The sequence below is a fragment of the Pantherophis guttatus genome, chromosome 2, assembly GCF_059756535.1.
Source record: "Pantherophis guttatus breed Tessera chromosome 2, ASM5975653v1, whole genome shotgun sequence".
NCBI classification, from domain to species: domain Eukaryota; kingdom Metazoa; phylum Chordata; class Lepidosauria; order Squamata; family Colubridae; genus Pantherophis; species Pantherophis guttatus.
Genome location: NC_142064.1, coordinates 40,303,200 through 40,324,126, shown reverse-complemented (window position 1 = coordinate 40,324,126; position 20,927 = coordinate 40,303,200). Strand labels below are relative to the sequence as shown.

Below are 20,927 nucleotides of genomic sequence, written 5' to 3'. Positions count from 1 at the left end.
TAGTAGGTACTTGACTAGTATATTTATTTTCTTTTGAAAAGATATATGGATATAAAACTAAGTTCCTATAAGATCTAAGCTTTTTATGACTGAAATAAAATGAAATTGGGAAATGGCTCTATAAGATGTTCTTCCCTCAATGCAGGTATGTATTCCTATATGGGGAACTAATCATTCATGAATGTTTTGCAACATAGGAATATTAATTCTAGAACTTACTTTACAGGATTCCTGTTAGGATTTCTGAAATAACATGTCTGCACTCCAGAAGTTGCTTCACTAAAACTCTCATTAGCTAAAGGTGAGGAATGCTGAAATTGACCTCAACAAAATATAAAACACTTCAAGTCTTTTGGAAGCTCCAATATATGAGAAGTTCACATGAGCAGGAGAACAGCAACAAGCAATGGCAACATTTCCATAAATATTACAACAGATTAGCATCTCTAGCTACCATTTTTCTGTTTATATTGCTTTTTCTGTTTAGGTATTCATTTGACATTCTTGCTATTTTTATAAAATGTCTGTTTACACTTCTCTTTCAAGCCTCTCCTTCCTTCCTCCTCAGCTTCTCTTATCTTGGCAATCATGCCTTCCTACACCTTGTGCTCACCTTATATTTATTTTTTGACCATGCCATCTCTTTTGCCAGCACAAGACCATAGGCAGGGTGTTTTTTTCCTTAATATTTCTCAATTATTATAATAGGGCCATGCTGACAAATGGACTTCTGCACTCTAGAATACTCTTTCCATCTCAGCTGCATGTACTTTTCTGACTAAACATCAAAATCCCTTTGTATTCTCGATATTATAATGCCATGCATTTCCTTACTTTAGCCATATTGTTTCTATTAAATAATTTTTCAAGTTTTCAACTTGAAAACAGCATTATATTATACCAATTTTTTAGCTGATTGTTTTGTTACACTAAAATGCACATATGTGATTTCACATGTACTTACAGACAAGCACATACAATTTCAATGTCGTCTTGATTGTAACATTCATTCCCCTCAACAGCTGACCCAATAACCTTTGCTGACATTATTGCATTGTTCAAATTAATCTTGCACTTTAAAGAAGTACAATTGATTCTATATGTAAGATTGTGAAACTGGCATCAAGATGGTCTGAGACCCTTCAGTAAAATTGCCATTATCTGTATAACTGTCCCTCAATGTTTCCTCTCTACCCCTAAAATTAAGATCACCACATCTGTCTATCTCTGTCTTCATTAAAATCCAGTGTGATACAACTGGGGAGATGCAATACTAAAACTGTGAACTTGGAGGGCAGCCCCGGTGTTAGGTACAAAAACCGCACTGGACCAGTTATTCCCTTTCAGTCCAAAGTGTTTCTTAAGGTTGTGCTGTGAGGGAAAAAATTGAAAAATTATGACAGCTATGTGGGGTACCTTGAGTTCTTGGAACAAAGGCAGCATAAAAATCTAACAAACAAAATAAATATCATCCTTCTAACTAAGCTTGTTCTGTATCAGTACTTTTAGACAGACCACTGTCCTTCCTTTTTTGGGGAGAAAAGAGACCATTGCTTTAAATAAGCAATCCTTTCCTATGGTTTACCAAAGGATGTATGGTTATTATGGGGAGAAAGGACTTTTCTGTAGTAGTAGCTTTTTATTTTAAAAAAAGAGTATTTACTTTGAGGGACAACATTAATCTCTATAAATTCCAGTGCTCCAACACTGGAAGTTTTAAAGAAGATGTTGGATAACCATTTGTCTGAAGTGGTGTAGGGTTTCCTGCCTAAGCAGTGGGTTGGACTAGAAGACTTCCAAGGTCCCTTCCAACTCTGTTATTTTATTTTTTCTATTGTCTAAAAAGTCCTAGTAGGGAATAGAATATGGGGAAAAGGCACAGCATACACATTCCCAATAATGCTGGGAAGAAGATGTTTGGATCTTTTCCTAAGCAATTCTAATTATTACTTCTAGGAGGCTGTGCTTAATTTTTTTCTTCTTCCTAGGTGATCAGTTATCAGATTGGTACTGGGGCCCTTACCAGTGGTGGGTTTCAAAATTTTTTACTACCGGTTCTGTGGGAGTGTCTTGGTGGGCGTGGCATGGCTTGGTGGGCGTGGCAGGAGAAGAATACTGCAAAATCCCTATTCCCACCCCACTCCAGGGAAAGGCTACTGCAAAATACCCATTTCCTCCCGATCAGCTGGGACTCGGGGGGCAGAGAATAGATGGGGGTGGGGCCAGTCAGAATTTTTACTACTGGTTCTCCAAACTACTAAAAATTTCCACTACTGGTTCTCCAGAACTGATCAGGACCTGCTGAAACCCACCTCTGGCCCTTACTGATAAATAGTAAGGGAACTATCAGGATTGTTGAAGGAGGACAGGGGAAATTAGTGTCTGCTCTCTTTTCTTCTGTGTAGAATTGCTGAGACTGAAACAGCTGTAACCTCACATTCAGGGCTCCTGTGTAGGTATGATAGACATTTTTTCACAGAAAGAATACGTGGGAAAGACACCTGCCATGTTTATATTTTCCAGCATTACTATGACGTTTGAGGAAATGGAAGATGATGTGATTTGTTATATTTGATCTTAGCCTCACTTTGGCATCTCTGTGGAGACATCTGACTTTTTCCTCTTCTCAGATGCTCAGAGTCCCCCAGACCATCAACAGCAGATCTAGAATCAATTTAAGCAAGAGTATTGGTTGCTTTCTCAGAAAGGTTTCTCTACATACTGGTATGAAGAAAAACAGGAAGATATACTTAAATTTAGGTAGACAGTTTTGATTTGTAGACTGCATGATGAAGATTGATTTTGATTTTCTATATTTCCATACTGAAGCTAGAAATCACCATGAATTCCATTCTCCCATTCCCAAGGAAACTTATATTCTTAAATAAGCATCGTTGCTGTAGTGTTGCATTGTTATTTTTGCTATTTACAGTGAAAACAAAAGAATCTGGCATTATGTTCCATATATCGCTGTGCATAAAAATGAAAGTGCACACTGACTTTTTAGCAGCAAAAACTGAAATAAACTGTGGCAGAAAATGACTGTCGACAGCACACCATCTTCTTGTAAATGAATATAACCCAATAAACCACTTTGGCAAAAATTTGTTAGCTTTTTACTTTGCTTCAAATTTACTTCCTAAATAGCTTACTTAAGGAGATTGACATAGTGGACAATTAGTGATGCTTATTTATATTGCAGCAAACAGCTGGTTTTAGAAAATGCAGTTACAGTCACAATTATTCATAAGTTGCATTGCTATCCTTTAGCTGTATTGCTTGAGAGTTTGAAAAAAAATCTTTGAGAAGTCTCTGGTGGTCTTGATTAGGAAATATGAGAGTCACAGTTCAATTCATCTAGAGGACAAGAAAATTAAGAAGGCTGGTTAAACTCACCAGTCTCAGTCCAATACAGGCAAACCATTTATGCCTTATAACCATTAAGCCAGAATTTTCAAGGCTTCTGATATACTGATATAAAGCTTTGTATTATATCCTGCTTAATAATTTATCTCTATTGCAAACAACAAAACGAACTACAGAAGTCAATCTATGATTTGTTTATCATGAAATACAAGTTGAGATCCTAACCCTAACCCACATAGCATTTGACTTTCACTTATTAAAAGGCATCAACCCTGAATTACTAGTGTACACATCATAACAAACCCAACATATAAAAAAATTCTGCAGCTTCCTTAGCTGCACTATTCCAACGATCCTCAACTTTTGCGCCTTAGCAACCTGGCTGGAGGGCGAGAGGGGAACCAGGCCACATGAGTGGCAGACTGGTGTGCACGTGTGTGCAGGGCTCAACTTGCATGAGCAGTGGGCTGGGCACACAAGCCTGCTTGCACAGCTCAACTTGTGCACATTGAGCTGTGTGGATGTGTTCACATGCACTGGCCCACCATGCACGCAAGTCGAGCTGCGTGCATACGTATGTACATAGGCCCGCTGCTTATACAGCCCGATTCTGAATAGCCCACAGCCCTGTAGTGGGCTGTGGCCAAGGGATTGGGGACCCCTGCTTTACTCATAGAAAAAGTAAATTAGCAGCACTACTATCTTACTTCCTCATATCTATGTCAATGTTTCCAGGAATCTTTGCGTATAGGATTGCAGCCCCATGTTATTGACTGAAATAGAGGTTAAAAAAGTATGTTTATGGCTAATAATTTGCACCTTCTTATGTCTTTAAAAATATATATTAATGTGTTTTTAGTGTAGGTTTTGACATCACTTTTGTTATCATTTTATGATAAAATATTCTATTTTAGATTAAGCACGTGGCAAAATATAGCCTCCTAATGCTAAAACAGCATGTCATTAGTTTTGTTTTGTTTTTTAAATTTGGAATTTCAAATATTGCATAGTTTGTTTTGATTTTAAGGAAGGATTACTAAGTGCAATTTTTACTAGTAATGTACAAATGGCACATTTTTTAAAAAAAATATTGTTATATCACTTTTCTACCAAAAGGGTTTAAAATCTGAGCTGTCATCCTTCATTTGGACCTTGAAAGCATTAGGACAGAGGTGTCAAACCCGCGTCGTCATGTTGTTGTCATGTGACATATCACAACTTTCCCCCTCTTTGCTAAAACAGGAGTGGGCATGGCCATCACATGACACATCCAGCCCACGGGCTGCGAGTTTGACACTCCTGCATTAGCAGTTGTTTCTAAAGCCCTTCCAAAAATTGCAGCTGAATCAAAACTTGTTACTAAACCAAGAAGTAAATTGGTAAAAGCATGAAAAGTATCCATAATTTCTTGAATTAATTTAATTTTGGGGAGTATCATTCAAAGTCTATACAGAGGAGGCTGTGCTTTTCCCAGTTTGATTGGCATGGGTATGTGTACACATATAAGACCAAATAAAGCTTATGATGGGGACACACTGGATCATAAGTTTGCAGCAAACTGGAGGTGAGACAATGAATTGTAAAACAGTAATTTTGTTCTATCTTCCAACTCAGATAATGAGTTGCTTTGTATTACTTTTGACTGTCTCATATAGAATTATTTTGTGTTAATAGATTTGTGAGTGAGGAGTCAACTGATCTGATGGATGCAAAGAAAAATTCCAAACTTCTACCAATATTTCGGTCTTATGTGCTATTCTTAGTTTGCCCCTTGGAGAATAGAATGAGGGACATCTGCACTGCTTCTGTGTGAAGTTCACAATTTAATAATGAAAGAAGATTTCTGGGGATTTCAAGAAATCCAAAGAGACTGACCTGAAGATAATATACCCATACCTCTATCTAAGGCAGGATATTCTGGGTATTATCAACTCAAATCTGGGGCAATGCTTTGTCTACACTATGACAGGTTAACCAACATCAGCTGCAGTATATTCTCTCATTGAAATGAATGTCTAAAATGAGAAATGTGGAGATGATTTAAATAATAATAAAGTGCAACAATCAAGTAATGGTACAGTTTAGTCAACAGCCCTATGTATTTCAGTTAAATGCAGATGAAATGTTATTGAAACAACATTAATAGCAGCTCAGGAGATAGACGGGAGTCGGGTAATCCTTGGCAATAAAAAGAAATGAGGTCAACCCAACAACTAATTGAAATTTAATTTACTTCTTTGATTTATTTTCTTAGTCATGAGTGGGCTATCGATACAGTAAGATTGCTATTGTTTTCATCCACATTTTCCGTAAGTTAGCAGGTCAGTTTACTTTCACCTTGAGCTAATGGGAAGAATAATTCCACAATTCCCCATGGCATAACATTTAGCAAGATGAATCTCAATCAGATTGCCCCTCCCTAAACTTATAGCTCATTGAATGATTTATTGATATAACCACGTAACAGAAAATAAACACATTTCTACTGTTAGAGGATAAGTGGGTGGGGTCTTGGCATCTCTCACAAGTATTTAAAATACATTTTGCCAATCCCATTTAGAACACCCCAGAAAGAGTCAGTATCTTTTCTGGATGTTGACGAAACCTGACAATGGATCTGGAAAATAAAAGGGGCATTGTATTGTAGGGTGTTTTGCAAAAAGTGATTTACATATTGAAGAAGATCTTTCATGAATTACATGGACAAAGGAAAAGAGATGTAGGGAGGAGGGGGCAGCTGCAATGGCTCTCCACCACAGTGCAAGTTGATGAATCCCTGGCACATGTTAATTAATGCCCTATTGTGCTTGGCAGCTTACCAAGGACTGTGACTGCAGACAGAATTATCCTTTAGACTAACAGAGGCTTAGAATACATATTGAAAGAGAGGAAGAAAAAGGTTTGTATTTATACAAGTGACAATTTTTCCTAAGGAATGGACTTTTCTTCTTCTTTTAGTGCGATTCATGGAGACAAACTGCCATCTATCATAATATTTTAACACTGCAAAAATAAAACCTTATAAAGCATGTTAAAAAAAAAAAAGCAACACCAAACCACAAGTGATGAATGGTCAGTAACCATCTTTTCTTGTTTTCACACCCACACATGTCTATCTGCAGATACAGCCACAAAGCAATGATTATCTGGTATAAAATGCTCTCCACACAGAAAAGCTTATATTGCAAAGTAATACTCAAGGATATTTGCGCAAATTATAGGCAGATACATCTGGTTTGTGTGATTGCCACTTTTTGTTGTATTTGCTTCCCTCTCCCCCCCACTCGAGCCTTTCTTTGTCCTAGTAAAATATCACAGAGGGGAAATTGATGGCAAAGTTCTCTGAATAGAATTAATTGTTGGGTATGAAAATGCAGTACATTTTTATTCAAATTGTATGATATACTAACATGCACATATAAAACACAAACATATACATACTATTATTATTGATGTTGCTGTTATAGCTAGAATATGAGACTATTAACCAAAAATAATCTTTATACAGTACAGAACATATAGTTTCTGCAAACAGAGTCAAGAAAATGAAATGAGTGTCTTATTACAAATAATACACTTTACCTAAACATACAACCAATGTACAAGATGTCATGAACAGATATAAATAATATTATATGGACAATATAAAATTAAAGTGTTTGGAAAAAATTACAAATAGTTGGGCTAATATGTAAACAAAACAAACATTGTGAAAGGGGGAAAACTTCTACTTGGTGGCATTGTTTTTTAAAAAAAAATTCAGAAAAAAACAATTGCTGCAATTGAATATGATAATACATTCAGAAATAATATAATTTAGAAAAATTATCCACTGATAATTTTCAGTATCAAGGCAATACAACATATTTATGATTTATTTCAATTGTTGGAGCCCCAAAACTGCCGATAGGTGGAGTAATCAAAATGGAAGGACAGGATTTTTTAAAAATGAGAATTATAGCTTAATCATAAACGCAGAAATTCTATCCTGAATTGAATTTAAAGTTGACCCCTTTAGTTCTGCAAGAAATGAGAAATGAGACCTGGATATGCATCAGTGGTGGGATTCAAATTTTTTTACTACCGGTTCTGTGGGTGTTGGTGGGCGTGGCGTGGCATGGCTTGGTGGGCGTGGCAAGGGAAGGATATTGTAAAATCTCCATTCCCTCTCCACTCCAGGGGAAGGTTACTGCAAAATCCCCATTTCCTCCCTGCGACTCGGGAGGCAGAGAATAGATGGGGTGGGGCCAGTCAGAGGTGGTATTTACTGGTTCTCCGAACTACTCAAAATTTCCACTACCAATTTTCCAGAACTGGTCAGAACCTGCTGAATAGCACCTCTGATATGCATGCATCTAACCAATCACTCTAAGTGGCTTCCACTCATTGACAGGATGTAAGTCTGTTCTAAATTTCATTTCAACCGTCTTCAGTTTTATGAATCAAGAACAAGTCTGGAAAGATATCAGAGTAAGATTATAGAGACCAGTAGTCCAAAATTATGTGTGTGCAGTTTTAAATAGTCAAAACAGACTGAAGCGGGCCTTGAGAATGTTATCTGGGAGGAGTTTGATCTGGTGGCTCCCGAGGCCATGGACAGGATTCTGGGCAGGCTTACCGCAGCCACATGTTTATTGGACCCGTGTCCCTCCTGATTGGTGCTGGCCTCTCAAGAGGTTACCCAAGGCTGGCTCCAGGGGATTATTAATGCTTCTTTGAGTAAGGGTTACTTCTCGGCCGCCTTGAAGGAGGCAGTGGTGAGGCCCCTCCTTAAGAAGCCTTCCCTGGACGAATTATCGTCCAGTCTCCAACCTTTGCTTTGTGGTGAAGGTTGTTGAGAGTGTGGTGGCGCGACAGCTCCCCCGGTACCTGGAGGAAACGGTCTATCTAGATCCGTTCCAGTCGGGTTTCAGGCCTGGGTACAGCACGGAAACGGCATTGGTCGCGTTGGTTGATGATCTCTGGGGCTCGGGACAGGGGCTGTTCCTCTGTCCTGGTCCTATTAGATCTCTCAGCGGCTTTTGATACCATCGACCATGGTATCATGCTGTGCCGATTGGAGGGGTTGGGGGTAGGGGGCACCCTGTTGCGATGGTTCTCCTCCTTCCTCTCTGACCAGTCGCAGTTCGTGTTGACGAGGGGACAGAGATCGACCTCGAGGCGTCTTGTGTGTGGGGTGCCGCAAGGGTCGGTTCTCTTACCCCTTTTGTTCAACATTTATGTGAAGCCGCTGGGTGAGATCATCCGTGGTTTCGGGGTGAAGTGCCATCTGTACGCTGATGACACTCAGCTGTACATCTCCACCCCGGACCACCCCAACGATGCCCTTGATGTGATGTCCCCATGCCTGGAGGCCGTGCAGATCTGGATGGGGAGAAACAGGCTCAGGCTCAACCCGTCCAAAATCGAGTGGCTGTGGCTTCCAGCATCCCGATATAGTCAGTTGGTGCCATCACTGACTATTGGGGGCGAGTCGTTGGCCCCCACAGAGAGGGCTCACAACTTGGGCATCCTCCTGGATACATGGCTGTCTTTAGAAGAGCATATGACGGCTGTGGCCAGGGGCAGCTTTTTATCATGTTCGCCTGATCTGCCAGTTGTGTCCCTTTCTGGATCAGGATGCCTTACGCACAGTCACTCATGCTCTCGTTACGTCCCGCCTGGACTACTGTAATGCTCTCTACATGGGGCTCCCCTTGAGGAACACCCGGAGGCTCCAACTGGTCCAGAATGCAGCCACGCAGGTGGTTATGGGGGAGACTTGGTGCTCCCATGTAACACCTCTCCTGCACGAGCTGCACTGGCTCCCGGTGGTCTTCCAGGTGCGCTTCAAGGTATTGGTTACCAACTTTAGAGTGCTCCATGGCTTAGGACCCGGGTATTTACGGGGCCGCCTTCTGCCACCAATAGCCTCCCACCGACCAGTACGCTTCCACAGAGAGGGGCTCCTGAGGGTGCCGTCGGTCAAAAAATGCCGACTGGCGGCCCCCAGGGAGAGAGCCTTCTCTGAGGGGGCACCTACCCTCTGGAATGAGCTGCTCCCGGAGATATGGCGGATCCCGGATCTTCGCACCTTTCGCCGTGCCCTAAAGACGTATCTATTCCAACAAGCCGGGCTGGCCTAACTCTTTTAAATTGTTTTAATTTTTAAACTGCTTAATTATGGGTTTTAATACAGGGGTGCTTTTAATTGTGGGCCAAATTAATTTAATCGGATTTTAATACTGTTTTTAAATTTTGTATTTCTTGTGTTTTATCTGTTGGCTGTTCACCACCCCGAGTACTTTGGGAGAAGGGCGGTATATAAATATAAACAATAAATAAATAAATAAATAAAACAAAGAAGACAATTTGTATATAAAAACATTAGCAGGAAAAACCAAACTCTTAATTATTTTTTTGAAAATGATTTTTGTTCATTTCATTTTGGTGCCAAGTACAAAAATCTGGATTCTAACAGTCATAAAGTAGGGAAAGGAAGGGATAATAGAATAACAGACTGATGGAATAGCAAAATTGGAAGGAACTTGGAGGTCTTATAGTCAAGCTCCCTGCTCAGGCAGGAAACCTTATAGCATTTCAGAGCAATGGCTGTCCAATCTCTTTTTAAAACTTCCAGGGTTGTAGCACCCATAACTTCTGGAGGGAAGTCATCCAACTGATTAATTGTTCTAACTGTCAGGAAAATTCTGATTAGTTTTAGGTTGCTTCTCTCCATGGTTAGTTTCCATCAATTGCTTCTTGTCCTGCCTTCGGGTGCTTTGAAGTATAGGTTGATCTCCTCTTTTTTGTGGCTGACATTTAGATATTGGGGCACTACTATCATGTCACCCCTAGTCCTTCTTTTCATTAAACTAGAACTACCCAATTCTAAGGGAAGGGAGATATTCTCTTAGCAATTTTTCCTGGAGATGGGTAGATACTGTATATAATAATAAATGACCCCATGCGATTACTTATACACACACATGTGTACGTGCACATGCTCCCCCCCCCAGGAGCATACGAATAGTGAGTATGGCCTGAAGAAGCTAAGTTTTCACATGTGTTAAAAATTGCCTATTTAACAGATATTTGAAAAACTTGCGATTTCACAAAATTGCTGAAATCAATTAATCATGTGGATTAATCAAATACTTTCAGCCTAGTTTAAGAACTCAATTTGGGATTGTAGCGTAAATGAACTTAATGGAAATCTTTAAGGACTGATTGAACAGCTGGAAAATGCACAATTTCCAATCATCCCTAGAACAAACTTTCTGAATAGCACTAATACAATGTAAAAGCTGGGGGGGAAACTGATAATTTGTCATCCAGTGTTAGTAAATTTGGCCTGCAGCTTCTCTAGTCCCATCACTGCTGTTACCAGAGAAGAGCAAGCCTTTGAATTTAGGTGATGGATTTCACTTTTGAGGTACAATGAATTATTGAACAGTGCTCAATTTTTAATGTTTTTTTTCTGAATTTTCTACAAATTAGGAAGGAAGAGATTTCCCATTCACTTAAAATGGGAGTGATTAGAAGTAGAATAATCTGAAGAACAGTAATGAGAAATACTAAATCCTGGAATAGCAGGAGACTAGAAATGCTAAGATCAAAGGATGAAGGATTTTAGGTACAGTAGTGGGTAGCTTCATACTTTGATCTCCCATTCCTATAATCAATGCCAAAATACTACAGAAATCAGCCATTGCCAAAATTTTTAAATCACTATATTACAATGGGCCTAATAGAAACAATAAAGATCTGTAAATATATTTTAAAAACAAAGGCACAAATCTTCATAGAGTAGGGGTATCAAACTCAAGGCCTGGGGGCTGGATCCAGCCTGCGAGGTGTTTAGATCTGGCTGCAGGGCTGCTCTGTAAACAACAAAGGATCGGCCCACAGTGCCTCTGCCAGTGAAAACAGAACAGAACAGTTGCAGGAAGCTATTGCAGCCGAAAATAGCTCAGGAGTCCATTTTTGCTGGCAGAGCGCATGGGCCGCCACAGGCACCCCCAACATCAGTGATGTCAAACTAGCCACTCCCACCCTGCCCCCCCAAGGTCAAACACAATCCTGATGCGGCCCTCAATGAAATTGTGTTTGACACCCCTGGGCTAAAGCATCCTTCATAATAAAACAATTTGGTTTTAAGAAGTCACAACAGCTTATACATTATATATCTAATATAAAAGATAGCTTTTGGGGAAAACTGATTTTCTCCAATGACTGCTGTTATCCCATAATTACACTTTTAAAAAATGACTAGATAATTTATTTTAATGTGCCAGCCATGACTAAACTGGTAGACAATAGGAAGGTTTAAGTGCCCTATGGATTTGACTGAATTCCACCTTTTCACCAAACTGGTAAGATACTATTTCATCTGTACAAGAGATTTAGAAGGAAGGTGGGATAAGGTAGAAGAAAAGGGATATGGTGTTATAACTGATTGCTTTATTTTTTAATCATAGTAAATTATTACTTGGGCTCTCCCATTGTAGTATTTTTATGAAGTGAATTTCATATCAGAATTCTTTATTAATTTTCTCTCCCAAGAGCAGACACAGTTAAAAGCAACTTATTGGAGTTGCTAGGACCAGAAAGGATATAATCTAGGTATTTCTGGAAGCTCATCCTTCTAACTTTGCTGGTGTACTTTTCATATTTTTTTGTATTTATCTCACCTTTTTTTTTTTTGAAAGATCCTATATTCTTCCAAGGAACTCAGAATATATATATATATATGGTTATTTCTTAATATTCTTACAGGAATAATCCTATGTAGTAAAGCAGAGTAAGGAATATTAACTTTTCCATGGCTATTTGCTATGATTCATAAGAAAATGGAAATCTGAATGTGTTTTTCATCTTTAAAACTAACAGAGGATGAACAGAGACAACATTTTTCCTAGTGATAACTTAGCACAGTGTGTATGCAACCACTTGGCATATATGTGTTGTCTTGCCAAGTGGTTGACAATTGCTATATCACTTCCCTTAGTTTCCTTGATTTCTGATCAATTGTAGAAATGGAATACATTCTCCTCACCACTTAACAGGACAAAACAGGCAGTTGATGTGCCAAGTGCTGGTGTACCATGTTAAATTATCTTTTCATAAATGATTATCCTCCACTGTGGGCACGATTTTACAACCTGACCCTTATTTTTCCTACAATAATCCAACCCAATTTTTCTCCTCTGTCAAAGCGTAGTAGGCTGAAATGATCACATCACCATCTTATTATGAGCACATTTGAGTCTAGATATTTCCAGCCCCCTTTTTAAATTTGCAGAAGGCATAGTGCTTACTTCTTTAGATCAAGTAACTCAGATATTCAGAACTGCCTGTTATCATGCCACTGTCATTCTGAGTACTCCTCTATCTAATAGAAATAAAGCTTTCAGCAACTGTTCAACTGTTAGGATGCTGGCCCATGATTGCACATAATGGAAATCAAAGCGCTGATTTAAGCTTAGTGAGTTAGCAAACGTGGAAAGATACCTTTACTTCTAATATTACACGCTTCCTCTCTTAATGCATGGATATGGACATGATTGTAGTTTCTTCCCAGGAGATGTTTTAAAAAATCTTTAGATAAGTAGAGCAAACTCAATTAGAGAAAATACAATATAATATGTATATAATACATATTAATTTGAAAGGAAGGAGAATTTTTGCCTTCATACAAACAAGAAATATTTAGGTGTACCATATAGAGACAGAAAAGTTATTTAATGGGACATACAACAAGTTTTGCAAACATTAACTTATAATTATGACCTCTTTATTATCTCCCCTCCCATCCATCTATTTACACATTAGTTTGGAAGAAATACCAGTAATCTAAACTTTTCTTAAGAACTAATTGGCTCTTGGCTATGACTGAGATAATAGAGTAACCTCTCATTTAATACAAATAACATTGCCTACTGTACTATAAGTTTTCACTTACATAATTATTTTGAACACATTGCACATATGAATTTTTCACAGATTTGATTCACATTTATTTATTTATTTTATATGATTTCTCATTTGGAACATATCAAACTAATCTTGTAAACACCTTAGAAAAAGAGAAAATAAATATAGAAGCTGAAATGAAACCAACAATGACCGTGATATAAGCTCAATTACCCCCACCCCAGAGGTTTGACAACAAAACCAGGTTTGTAAGGCTTTGCAGAAAGCTAGTAGAGTCAGGCTAATCTCTGGGGAAATGGTGCTGCAGAGGGCGGGTACCACGATAGAAATGGTTCTCAACTATGGACACACTAGATCACACTCCTATTTGCCAAATGAGAAATTGGCTCTTCTCTTAGGGAGAGATGGTCCCACAAATAACATGGCCCTATGTCATGGAATGCCTTATAGGCCACTATCACATCTTGAAATGTACTGTTGTGGTCTGCCAGCAGCCTGAGGAGCTGGCAGCAGAGTCGGACAGTGAGGAGGCTGGGGAGGAACACGGGCCAGTCCTGAAATCTGTGGAAGGCTTGGATGAGGGCTCTGTGCTGGAGGCAGAGATGGGGCCAGGGCCATCTGGGAGTTATGTGTGGACTCTGGAGCCTCCAAAGTCAGACATCAGAGAGGCAGAGGAACAGGGGAGCCTGTTCCTAGTGTGTGCATGTGCAGAGCTGCCAGAAGGCAAGAACAGTTAAAGCAAAAGGGACGACTCGGGAGTAAGACTTGGAGATGATTGGCCCCTCCCATAAGACATAAAGGAAGAGCAAAGGCACATGGGCCTTTGCAGGAAGCAACGTTGTAGATGGTGTCAATTTGTACTTTGAAGCTCTGTTTTTGACTCTATGTTTCCATGTGGCCTTGCCAAGATAATTGCCAATTAGGTCTTTGGCAGCGTGTCAAAGAAGATAAAGGAAGCCTAGGTCAGAACATGTACTTGAAAGCATATTGGCAGCCAATGCAGCTTGCACCTGCTTTGCTGAATGCTCTTCAAAGATGGGGCCATGTAGAGCATGTTACAGATGTCCTTGCTTATAACAATAACAATAGGATGCTTGCATGCTTTCTGAGTACATCCACTGCACATCCATCACAGGAGGGTGATTTCTCAACTTGTTGAACAGCTTTCCAGTCACATACTTCAATTGACAATCTTGTGCTAAGTTTCTCAACCTTGGCAACTTGAAAAGATGTGGATTGGGCTAAGACTGAGCCCTTCTGGAAAGGGATCCATTGAAACCACAGTCCTTGTCCTGCTATATTGCTTTCTTATCTTTATTTATTTAACAAAGTATTCAGATATTTCTGAATTATTCTATGTACAGCTGTTATTGAGAGTCAGTTTAGTCTAGTAGTTAAAGGCACTAGACTAAAAACCAGGAGATCATGAGTTCTAATTTCACCTTAGGAACAAAGACAGTTAGATGACCTTGGGCCAATCACTCTCTCTTAGCCTAGGAAGGCGCTAATGGCAAATATCTTCAAAAATCTTGCCAAGGAAACTATAGGGACTAGTCCAGTCATTCATCAAGGGCCAAGGCTGACTCAATGAATCAATCAATCAATCAATCAATCAATCAATCAATCAATCAATCAATTGGTTCAGCTTTTATGAATGTCACTAGATTAGCTTACATTGTTTGTAAAACCAGACACAATTTGATCACATCAATTATCTATATAGACAGATTTAATCATAGTTTCAATTGGAAAAATGTGACACTCCTAGACCAGGCCTGGTCCAAAAACACCAGGGAATTTCTAGAAGCCTGGCACTCTGACAAATGATCAATGGACGCATAGATGTTAACAACATCTGTAGACTATGCAAAAGAGACAATCAACCAGCCAAAAGAGAACAAAAGATCCAAGTATTTCTCCACCACCAATCAGCACCCAGATCAGCATAGATTAACTCCAAGGTTAACATCAGATCAACAATCAAGTAAACAATACCCCAATCAAGAAACTGCCAAAGAGTCAACAGTAAATAACCCAACTAAAGAATCTATAAGACTACCCACACCAACACCGATAGGGCAAGCCACCAGAATATAAACTGACAGCAAACTGAACTCCTTACTAGCAGTGATGATGTTACTTAGTTTGGGTAAAGAAACATCTGCAAGAAAACAAGCAAGCAAGCTCAGAGAGAACCAACGGCCCCTTATTTCGAATCTGAGCTACCAATATTGTCTTTTATTGGTATAATTATCTAGTTTAAAATTATTTATTTTGTCCCTCTGCTCTTGGTTGTTTTATTTTGGTCAGTGACTAATAAGGATCAAAACTGGGCATCCAGCTAAACAGCAGCATCCATCTGTGCTTGCTAGTTTCAGTGTAAGTAAACAAGATCAGACTAAACAGCTACAGACTAGACAGGGAAAAAAAACACAACCAGAAAGAAAATAGCAAACTGCTTTCATACTGTTGCCAGAAAAACTCTACATCAGAGTCCACCAACCTTTCCGGCTTTGACGACTGGCTAGGAGGGGGGAGGGGGATCGTTCCATGTGGGTGGCAGGAAGCACATGCATGCGCACAGCTCCACTTGTGTAAGTGGCGGGCATGTGCATCCGCCACTTGCACAAATGGAGCACGTGCACGCATATGGTTGTCCGCTGCTCACACAAGTGGGGATGCATGCGCACGGGCTCACCCACCACTTCCATGGCCCAGTTCCGAAGGACTCAAGGCCCAATAGTGGGCTGCGGCCCAGGGATTGGGGACCCCTGCTCTACATGAACACCTCCATAAAGTTGTCGGGAATTAAGCTCAACTTAAATGAGATTTTACTTTGATTGGATAGATTAATTCCTAGGAATTAGCCATGAGGCAAGATGGCAAAATAAATAATGAATTATAAACCATTTTAACTACTACTTTAGTCTAGCCTAAAATTTTATAGATGTAACTTCTAGGCACAATTAAATTCATTTGTGGTATGTTAAATATGCCTAACATTTAAAATGTAAAACAGCTAATTTATGATCTGCTTTTGACTTTTTTGGCACAATGTGGGAATTCTACTTTAGAGGAGACAAAAGAAAATAGGACAATAATAGAAACATACTGTTAATATCATTTCAGAATAGTATTCTATCTAATATGAAGACATCACAATTATCACCATGGCCAATAGATTATGATATTGGGAGTTTAAACGCTAAAGTTTCTGTCTTAACATTCTGACTTTTCACTGATCTATATGACTGTGAAGATATTATTTCTTACTAATGAAGAATCCTATGAGTTTTAATTCAGTGATCAGTTTGCCAAACCTAAAACCATTAGCCTTTTAATATGGAGTACAATTTTTATCCATTTTTCTCATTTATTTATTTATTTTCCTCTCTCCTTTTTCATCTCTTCTCTCTCTTCTTTCTCTTTTGTCTCTGTTTTGTACTCCTAAAAGAAACATTATGATGATACCGCAGCTTGAAACCTCCAGCTGAAGAACAGTGATTGAATGGATAATTCTCTTGGATGATTTGAATGTTATTCCTGTATACTGATTTTTAATTTCTGACCCAATCAAGAAATTTGGTGTAAACCAGGGGTGAAATTCAGCCAGTTTTGACAGGTTCTGGAAAACCAGTAGCGGAAATTTTGAGTAGTTCGGAGAACTGGTAGCGGAAATTTTGAGTAGTTCAGATAACTGGCAAATGCCACCTCTGGCTGGCCCCAGAGTGGGGTGGGAATGGAGATTTTGCAATATTCTTCCCCTGGAGTGGGGTGGAAATGGAGATTTTGCAGGATACTTCCCCTGCCACGCCCATCAAGCTACGCCCACCAAGCCACACCATGCCCACCAAGCTACACCCACAGAACCGGTAGTAAAAAAAATTGAAATTCACCACTGGTGTAAACATTTATCTAGTATTTTGGGGCAGTATCATTCTCCTAATGGAATATGTGTCCTTGAGAACCATGATTTTAAAAAGTGTATAAATACAGTTTATGCTATACGCCAGCAAAAGAGGCCCAGCTTCCTCAGAATGATGAGAAAGGAAGCAGAATTAGAACCAGCCATCACCCAGGAAGTAATTGTGTGGCCAATGACCCAACTGCCCCAGGTGTTGATGCTGTTATGTATTGAATATATATAGTTGTGTTAAGCCTTGCTTAAGTGATGCTAACCTTTAGATGACCCTAACTGTTAACTTCTACTGTTTTGGAGGGAAACTTGATACATTCATATCTGGGCGGGTTTTTTCAATTATTATTATTGGTTGAGGTCCTGTGGGCCTAGAGTATAAATTACAGGGATTTGCCTGTTGTTCTTCAGTTCCAGTTGAGTCCATAAATGCTGTTGTAACTATGCTGGTCTGTTCTTGCCTACTGCAGCCCACTACACAATAAATACTATCCTGCAGAATTTCTGCATGTTATACCACCCACAACCAGCACAGCATGGTGCTAGAAAGTTTGGGAAATGAACACATGGCCACAGATTTGAAAATGATCAGTGTACATTTCTTTAACAAAAATTGGCAACTCCACGGTTTGTTCTTATTACTGCACAAGGATTAAAGAAGGTTGGCTCTGTCCTAGAACTAAGAAGAAATTTCCTGAAAGTTAGAACAATTAATAGAGGAATAACTTGCCTCCAGAAGTTGAGACTACTCCAACACTAGAAATTTTTAATAAAAGATCAGACAACCATTTCTCTGAAATGGTATACAGTTTCTTGCCTGAACAGGAGGTTGGATTAGAAGACCTCAAAGATCCCTTCCAACTCTGTTATTCTATTCTATTCTATTCTATTCTATTCTATTCTATTCTATTCTATTCTATTCTATTCTCTGCTCTGACTCATCTGGAACAGCGGTGAGATTATGTGAGGATGCTTTTTGTAGATTTTAGTTCTGCATTTAACACAATTCTTCCACATAGACTAGTGTCTTTGGATTATGGATTTCCTGTCTGGCCCAGAAGTGGGTTCTACTTACCTTTACTACCTGTTTGTGATGGGGCTACACATGTCTGCTTGCTTTGCTCATGCGCGCACTCTTCTGCACATGCACAGAAGCATTCTCATGACATTAGGGTCAGTGGGCAGAGCCTCCCGCCAGTTTTACAACCGGGGGCAACCCACCACTGGTCTGGCTGCTCTCAGAGGGTCATATTAGCTAATCATACCTCCTCGGCCCTTATTCTTAACACTAGTACACCACAGGCTTGTGTGTTAAGTCCCTTACTGTATACTCTTTGTGTACATGACTGCATTCCCACTCACGCCAGTAATACTATTATTAAATTTGCAGATGATACAACAGTGGTAGGACTCATCTCCTGGGAGATGAGTCTGTCTATCGAGATTATGTGGACCGGTTGCTTTCATGGTGTAGAGACAATAATTTGGTCCTTAACACCAATAAGACCAAGGGGCTTATAGTGGACTGTAGAAGGAATACATCAGACATCTAGCCCCTGGTTATCAATGGAGACCGAGTGGACCAAGTGGCCAGTTTTAAGTTTCTAGGTGTTATCATAAAAGAGGACCTGACCTGGGGCACTCACATTGCAGCACTGGTCAAAAGGGCTCAGCAGAGATTATACTATCTGAGACTTCTCAGGAAACAACAACTGAATGAAAAATTGATGGTGACCTTCTACCGCTGCACTATAGACTGTATCTTAACTTACTGCACTTGTGTATGGTTTGCTAATTGCAGTTTGCTAATTGCATAGGACAGAACTCCAGAGAGTTAACATCACTGCCCAGTGGATCATTGGTTGTCCTGTCCCCTCCTTGGAAGAGCTTTATAGCTCCTGTTCCCTTAAGAAAGTTCAAAATGGTCTTAAAGATCCATCTCATCCTGGGCACCCTTTTTTTGAACTATTGCCATCTGGCAGACAGTACAGGACAATAAAAACAAGGACAAGTAGGCTGAAAAACAGCTTCTATCTCAGAGCAGTAACTATGGTGAATTCTACTATATAGTGCATTATTAATGCAGTATCAGGGGTTTTCAATTCAATTGTGCAGAATGTGAAGAATGTGGGGTTTTTTTATAGTTTTCTTATGTATAATGTACACTGAAGATGGCATTTAATTTTGTTGTACGAGGTGCAGTGACAAAATAAACTTAAACTTAAACTATTCTTTTCTACTTCTACTTCTTCTACTTCTACTTCTACTTCTACTTATATTCTTTCTACGGTATTCAGAAAGAGAGAAATTTAGCCTTTCTGGAACATCAAAAAGACCAAGCTCATGACATGTCAAAATAACAATTGACAGACAAGAGATAAAACATGTGCAAAAATCCATTTTCCTAGGATCACAGATTGATTAAAGCAGTGAATACAGTCCAGAAATAAAGCTGAATCGCATTTGGATAAGCAGAAATGATGAGCATGTACTGAGTATGGAAAAGCAAGGACATCAGACTGGCAATTAAATGCAGATTAGTTCACGCTTCTATATATCCCATAGCTACCTACAGTTCTGAAAGCTAGACTATGAAAAAAACCTAGAAAGGAGGAATATCAACTATTTTCAAGCTGTGGTATTGGAGAAGACTCCTGCACATTCCTTGGCAGCAAAAGTGACAAACAAGCAAGTACTGGAGCGTATAAAACCAGACACATTGCTGGAAGGCAAAAATCACAAAATTCCGCCTTACTTAATTTGGCCATGTCATGTGCTGAAACTCACTGGAAAAGGCAGTTATGCTCTGAATGGTCAGCAGTAAAAGGAAATGAGGCTACCAAAAACACAGTGGCTTGACACCATCAAAGCTGACACCAGCCAAAGCATAAAAATAACTGAAAGAAACCATAGAAGAGCAGCAAATATGTTGAGAACTGGTCCATAGAATCGCCAAGTTGCAGACACGATTGAACGGATAGCATCATCATCAAATACAGCCTGCTGGCAACTTGAAAGCTTTGCATCTTTCGGAAACTTGACACCTGCCTGACCTAATAAGTGAAACTGTGAAACCCTTGCAAATGACAAATTATCGAACATGTGTTGTAGATAGCAAAGATGAAGAAGTTTCTTTGTGATTATTGTCGTGACATCACAGAAATCTACAGAATGATTGCTATGCCTGATGAAATGTTTCTTGCTTTTCTTTAAAAAGAATAAAGAAAGGTAATATATTTAATACAATCCATTTTCTAATATGAACCACCCCCCTCCCGCCCATAGACATTGGGACCCGGGCAAACATGTATTGCTTAACACAATACACTATTATGTTAAAAAGTAGTGGCGTGTTGAAAACCTTTATAGTATTTTTTCCAACCATTCTTATTTAATTTGATGGAAAAGAAGTTGCTTTTCATTGTTTTTCTTCCAAAGGAAAGGGAAATATTAGGGGATATTCTGAGATTGCATTCTTAGTTACAACATGGCTGAGATGTATGTGTGAGATGTTCTTGCCTTTGTTGCATAGTATGTTTTCTACTACCTTGCAGCTGTCCTGCTTCTCACAATCAATAATCCTAAGGAAAGGATCGTGAAGGAACTCTTCCACTTGGGTAAGAGGTGGGAGAGAAGATGGGATAGGGAAAAACACTACCAGCTGCTGCAATCATCTTAATGATTGATAATAATATGTCAAGCTTAGTATATGTATATATATATATATATA

The 20,927-nt window shown here is 39.2% G+C and overlaps 1 long non-coding RNA gene across 6 annotated transcripts in view; it reads right to left on the bottom strand.

Moving 5' to 3' along the window:
- The window catches only part of LOC148115087 (uncharacterized), a 150,981-nt gene that overhangs the window by 81,690 nt on the left and 48,364 nt on the right, over positions 1 to 20,927 (bottom strand). Inside the window, exon 1 of one of the 6 annotated variants that reach the window (XR_015732121.1) lies at positions 2,588 to 2,694. The exons of the other annotated variants lie outside the window; for them this stretch is intronic. This is a non-coding gene — a long non-coding RNA (uncharacterized LOC148115087). Of the gene's footprint in view, positions 1 to 2,587; positions 2,695 to 20,927 lie in introns of those variants that run through there. 6 annotated transcript variants of the gene reach the window in all.